This window comes from Vicia villosa, linkage group LG2, assembly GCF_029867415.1.
Source record: "Vicia villosa cultivar HV-30 ecotype Madison, WI linkage group LG2, Vvil1.0, whole genome shotgun sequence".
NCBI classification, from domain to species: domain Eukaryota; kingdom Viridiplantae; phylum Streptophyta; class Magnoliopsida; order Fabales; family Fabaceae; genus Vicia; species Vicia villosa.
Genome location: NC_081181.1, coordinates 177,784,951 through 177,792,317, shown reverse-complemented (window position 1 = coordinate 177,792,317; position 7,367 = coordinate 177,784,951). Strand labels below are relative to the sequence as shown.

At 31.1% G+C, this 7,367-nt stretch overlaps 1 long non-coding RNA gene across 1 annotated transcript; it reads right to left on the bottom strand.

The window, feature by feature from the left end:
• Positions 1 to 974, bottom strand: LOC131647529 (uncharacterized). Its single transcript, XR_009297853.1, has 3 exons — positions 719 to 974; positions 412 to 527; positions 1 to 61 (listed from the first exon to the last, which is right to left on the bottom strand). It is a non-coding gene; the product is annotated as an uncharacterized LOC131647529 (long non-coding RNA).
• Between the last annotated feature and the right edge of the window lie 6,393 nt (positions 975 to 7,367).

Here is a 7,367-nt window from a genome sequence, read left to right as displayed (position 1 = left end):
GGTTCTGAACTGTTAGAATAACTCCTCCAATTTTATCCTCTTCAACACTCATTTCTTCAATCTTTTCAGCATCCATTTGAATGAAACAAAAAAGGAATAGGAATTGAAACGGAAGAATGAAAAGTGGTTTGGCTACAAAATTGGCTGTTTCTAACAAACCTCTCTTTTCAATGAAATTCAAAAATGAATGTTAATAATGAAATGATGCATTTTTGTTTTTCTGTTCTTAAATAGAATAGAAATGAATAAACATTCCACTGCATTTCAAATATCATATTAATTATAATCATCTCAACAATACAATGCAAGGAATCAAAGACAACAATACTGTAATTTGAATCAAGAATATATCAGGTTTATTTGCTCACTTAACAAATAGATCTCAAAAACACTTACAACTATGAAACTTACCGAAACTGCGAACGTCATGAAATAGAAGCTGAAATTTTTTCTGCGTAGTCCTTCAAAGATGTGTTCACTTCCGGAAGCAACTCTGCTAGTGTATTCACTTAGATTTATTTATTTTCCTTCAACAACCAACAAATAAAGAGTTTCATTATATATAAATGAAACTACACCTAGCTAGCTACTATAAACCATAAACAAAAATAAAACAACATAAGCAATGTTCCAGATTAAGAACAACAATAATAGTTAAGCAAACACACCAAAATAGAACATGGTTACTTTTTGAAACTCATCAAAACAAAAATCTAACCCGTTCATTATGAAGCCCGTGAGATGAGGAATACGAATATGGAATTGATTTTTTCATTGGAGGTGGTGGTGACCATAGATATGAGGGAGAAAGAGGGTGAAGAAGTGTTAGGGTTTGAAGGGGGAAAGAGAGGGAAGAAAGAGAACGGGAGAGAGAGAGAGTTGAGGAAAATGTGGGTAATTAAAATTTGAATAAAATGAATGGAGGAATTTATTTGCCCGATTAAAAGACCAAAATGGGAAATACAATGGATATTAAGAAGCAACCAATAGAAATATGAAAAGGGTGTGCCACTTGGACGAATGGATAAATGTAATTGGTGGAAATAATATTTTGATTTAGCAAATTACGATAAAGGGCATTGTTAAGAGCAATTTTATTTTACAAAAAGGATATTTTAGGGTGTTTAGTGGCATGTCTTATTATTAGTTAGGTAGTTGATGTAATCTTTGACTTAATTATTGCACAATTTTTATATGATGATAAACAAAAATCTCAAGATTAGACATACACGACATGCGGGTCTGGATCCTCTCCTTGACCATTTTCTCTCAAACTATCTCCTTCACATTTATGTCTCTTTCTTTCTCTAACATTTTCTCTCTTCTATTCTATTTATCATTTTTTTTCTTAATTTTTTCTATGGAATTGCATGTGTTTTTGTTGAAGGAGAGAGATGGAGGGAAGGAGATGATCCATTATCTAAAGTGAATGTTGTTTTATTTTTATATTATGTTTTTCATTGAATAGTTTCATTTGTAGTATTTTGGTCTAAATTATTATCCATTTCACACGAATCTGGGTTACACAAAGCAAGTTGATATATTTATTAGGTCATGCTAACGAGTGCCTTGGAAATACTTTTAGGCTATGTTTGCGAGTTTGGAGGGGAGGGCTTCCGAAAATGAAATTTTAAAAAAAGGAAAAGCTAACATGTGCCCCAAAGGCACAAGATAACGAGATATTTATAGAAATATTTTTTTGGAACGCGTGCATTCAATGTATCAAAATTTTAAATATGACTTTATTGCATTTAATTACATTTAACTTTTTCTAATTATAGTATACTTAACATGTGCCCTTGTTAGCATGACCCTTTAAAAAAATATAGAAAAATATTTGACATTTTTTGAAAAAATGATTTTGTTTAGAATGATAAAGGAGTCATTATTATTATTAAATTTTTAATTTTCAGAATAGTATAACAACCTAAAATATATTTGGAAAATTTATGTAAGCCCTCCAAAACTCTTCTTCAATGCAATTTTTGAGTTCCCCCATTTTATGGGATTTTTGGTGTTATCAATAAAATCCAGTGTTAAGTATGTTTTTGGTCCCTATAAAAATTATCAAATTTTGTTTTGGTCCTTATTAAAAAAATGACATATTTTGGTCCACACAAAATTATTATGCACGTAATTTTAGTCCTTACTATTAAACCGATGTATATTTTTGAATGATTATTTTGCAGACATATTTAGAACGTTATAAAAAGTTTCTCTAAAAAAAGGAACTTAAAAATTTAATTTCTAAGTCGAGATTTGCATTTCTTTTATCATTATCTTTTAAAATTTAAAAAATTCGTATGTAATTCTTCTCATTTTAAAAAATTCTATAATTTGGTAAAGAAATATTTTATAGTATTCTAAACACGTATGAAAAATATTATTCAAAAATATAAAAGTTTAAGGGTAATTAAAAAGTTTTAAAAATTTTAAAAAATAGCAAGGACTACAAATTCATGCATAAAATTTTTATAGGGACTAAAAATGTCATTTTTTTAATAGGGACTAAAGATGAAATTTGAGATATTTATAAGGACCAAAAATATACTTAACCCTAAAATCAAACCCTCCAAAACACTCCCACCCAATATCTTTTTATTCTTTTCACCTAATTCTTCCTATTTTCCAAAGCTCTCCCCCATTCCCCTCCAAACTCACAAACAAAATCTTAAATAATAACTAATAAGTACTATTTAAAAAAATAAATTATTTCAATTTCTAATGCATTGAATACACATATTTTTAAAAAATCTTATCACTTTAAGCATTTAAAACATATCACTGAGGCACACATTAGCATTTCTCATATTTATTTTAGGATATAGTCTCACCCTAAAGAAGTGTCAAATAAATGTAGCAAACCAATCACGGGTCGTTAAATAACAAGGTCATAAAATTCAATAATAATTGTCTTTTGAGACATGTGTCCCCTAAATAAAGTTCTAGGGTCTTAATCCCTAAAAACCTCATATAAATGGAAAAAGGAAATTATATCTCAAATATTCACAATTCTAACTTAAAAACCACGCACTTACGATCGTCATTGACTTAAACATTAGAAACATTAGAGTGTTTGTAAATACATCTCAATAAGTAATAAGATTGATTGACATGTATCATCATATCCATTATCACTAACATCACGTATAAAGAATAAAAACATTTCTAGCTTATCTTTTAAACCAGAACATTCATTAAGAAATGACAGTTTTCTCATAGTCGTAAGTGTGTGGGAAGCTTTATATGTTGTTGAAATGTATGTACATCAACACTTCAACAAAGGATGAGTTAATATAGCATGGATTCATGCGACACCTTCATCATCATTGACCATACAAATCTTAGACAAACGACATGATATTCTCCTAATACAAATCAAGAAAAGGTTCTTGCATCGAGGACCAAACCAAATTTTAGGTTAAAGAATAACACACCCCTTTTGTCTTTTTATGAAAATTTCTTTACTCACCTTCCTATGGGATCACCCCCAGCGAAATCCTCCAATTGCCCCTGCTTCGGAGATGCATCTCCGAAGTTATTTTTTTATAGATTTTTTATGACTTCGGAAATGCATCTCCAAAAACACCAAAAAAATGGTGTTTTCGGAGATGTATTTCCGAAGTAAAAAAAAATTCAAAACCGTGAATATTTCGGAAGTTCATTTCCGAAAACATTTCTGCATATACAATTTTTCCTCCTTCACTATTTCATCATTTTTTCTCCAAAACTTCTCTAAAACCTTCTCCAAAACTCAATTAATCTCCATCCATTTTTCGTCCTAAAATCAAGTTTCAAACCGTTGATCACGTTAAAGGGAGCATAGAAAGCTACAATTTGAGGTAAACATATCTCATTTCATCCCCTATTTCACTACATTGATTCAACAAATTTATGCTGAAACCTGCGATGGTTCGGAAGTTCATTTCCGAAATATATTACCTAACAAATTTCGGAAATGAAATTCCGAAATATGCCCTGGCAGTTAAAAAAACAGTTATGGCCAATTTTGCTAATTTTTGCATATGTTAGGTATGGTGCATCCGGGGTGTCCTATACCGGCTACTTCATGTCAATGGACGACACATCATTCAAATGAGGCGGAGACTTGGCCGGATCTTTTCATTTCAAGAATGGCGGAGTTTGAAGAAATGATGAGCCGAGAGCGCGAGCAAAATAGAGAGCGGTCGAAGAACATACCTATTTTGGATTTAGGATCCACCGATTGGTTCGGTGAATTTTAGTTTGTTCCGGATCGTTTTTTGTTTGTAATGACCATTTTGTATGTATTGTTGTTTATCATGTAAAATCGGACCGATTCAATACATATATAATATAAATATGTTTTATGTCATCATTGGCTAATTTATGTCTATTTTGAATTCCTTTTGTAGTTTTTACACAAAACACTAAGCAATCAACGAAATCCAAAATCTAGCTCTGTTTCTGCATAATTCGGAAATGAACTTCCGAAATATACTTGTCTGCCTCCAATTTTCGGAAGTTCATTTTCGAAATGACCACTGAATGCAGGATAAGGTTTGTTGGGCCATTATTGATCCAATAAGTCTATAAATACAACACACTCTTCTCCATTCTCTTCACACCACAAAACATAAATGACACAAACCTACCCCCACCTAGCATTCGTCTACTTCACCACCGACTACCCGATGCCGTTCCAATTCCGCTTCTCGCGCGACACGCCGTTTGCGGAGTTGATAACGTCGCTCAACACGCTATTGCAATATCCCGAAAATCGAAAGGTTGTCAAGCTCGAGTACCGCTCGCCATCGCTTAACGACGAGGGAGACATTGAGTTCACACCTTTTGAGATCAAGAACGACGAAGATTTAACGGTTTTGTGGACAATTTTCGATCGATTTTCTTCGAAGGGCCCGATCGAGTTGGACGCGAAACTTCAAAGATCGGGGGACGACGTTATCAAAATGTTGACTCATCCCCACCTACCCGTGTTTAACAATATGTAACTTTAATTTTATGTAATGTTATCGTTGTAATCTTCATCCGATTAAATAAAGCAAATCGTTGTTGTTTGTTATTTTTCTTCTGTCCAGACCTTATTTCGGAAGTACATTTCCGAATTCTTCCAAGGGGGTGTTTTCGGAGATGAACTTCCGAATACACCAATTTCGGAGATGCATCTCCGAAATCAATGTTTTTCATTAAAAAAAACACGTTTTCGGAGATACATATCCGAAAACACTTTTTTTTCAATAAAAATAAATTTTAGAAAATGAACTTCCGAAACAGGGAGTATTTTGGTAAATTCACCGGAGGTGACCAAATAAGTTAGGAAGTGGGTAAAGAAATTCTCCTATTCATTATGAAGAAATCATCAATGGTAAGGTTCTTTGTCTACCGTCTGTTGGTAGATTATGAAAGTTTGTGTGACATCATTATAAAGTTATTTAACCACATGAACTTTGGGCACTGTTTAAAACCATGTCATGATGATGGTAGTGTCGCGGCTAGAGTGAGCTCGTGGAAGATGGCGGCTGTTCTGTTTTGTTCTTCGGTTCTCCTTCTTTGTTTTGATCCTATAAAAAGAACTCACATGGTATTATCATGGATTTTGTTATTTTGAAATCGATATTATTGTTTTATGATCTTTGCTACGTAATGGAAGTCTCGTTGTTGTGTAGTGTTTGTATTATGATTATTGTGGAATGATTTAGATAATTTGTTGAAGGTATATATATATATATATATATATATATATATATATATATATATATATATATATATATATATATATATATATATATATATATATATATATATATATATATATATATATATATATATATATATATATAGATGTATCATGTTGAGGCATTTTTTAAATAAAAGATAAGAGGATAAAATTCTACCTATTGGATTGAATATTTGGTGTTGATGAATATTTATCGTCTATGCTTACTCTTGATGTATCAAATAGAAGAATTTAATAAATAGGAGATAAGAGAAATAAATTCTATTCATTGGATTGGATATTTGGATATTTGGTGTTGAACACTTACTCTAAATCTTAACCATTGATTTTCATTAATATAACGGTTTTAATCGATCATTTAATCTAATTATTTTTGGAAATAATTTTTTATATAAAACTTTAATTAAAACCGTTGGATTAATGATAATCAATTGTTATGATTTGGAGTAAGTGTTGAACACTTATTCTTGAAGTAAATATAACTCTCCTTTTATATATATATATATATATATATATATATATATATATATATATATATATATATATATATATATATATATATATATATATATATATATATATATATATAAAAGCTATTTGTACACTATAAGTGTAAACTACACTGTATAATTTACATTTAATATACTACTTGTATTTTTTTAATAATTTATATTTTCTTAGATTTTGTGTCACCAACATTTTGCTTTGTTGTTTTATACCATGTGTATTGTATAAAAAAGCTAGTGTACAAATATCACTGCTTTTATATATATATATATATATATATATATATATATATATATATATATATATATATATATATATATATATATATATATATATATATATATATATATATATATATATATATATATATATAAGTTATTATAAATTACTCCACATCTTGATCATTTATTATTTTCAATCTAATGGTTAAAAATAATAAGAAATAATTTTCTCTCTCTACATTTAATTACTTATTATTTTTAATCATTAGATTGAAAATAATAAATGGTCAAAATGTGGAGTAAGTTATAATAACTTACTTTTGAAGTAAATATAACCCTCTTTATATATATATATATATATATATATATATATATATATATATATATATATATATATATATATATATATGATCGTACCTGATCAGAAGAATCGTCAAGGCCTGCTCGGATGCTGGTCTTCGTGAAGTGAGAGGGGGGTGTACCTGCAAGGTACTCCGATGCCAAAGTGAGTAGATGAGCAAAGGAGAGCAAGTACTAGCTAAGGTTAGAAGAGAATTGAATACCTGACCCTCTAGTTAAAGAGGGTATTTATAGCCCCCAGCGCTGGGCCATGATCTCGCTATTGGGTTGGATTCCCAAGCCCAACTAGGAGACTGCCAGGTTTCCTGAGCGGAAATATCGGAGGTGCGTGCATGCCCTCTGTCCTGGTTAACCGCTCCGAAGTTCAAGGGAGACGCGGTCTTTTAGGAGCCACGTGGAATCCGTATTGTTCGGAGGGCTGGATATGAAGGAGCCCTGCGCGGAGCAAGGTCCTCGGCAACGAAGGTGTTCGCGGGAATGTTAGTGCCGAGCATGCCGGGTGCTATATGTACCGAGGATATGGGGCAGCCGAGCACGCCTAA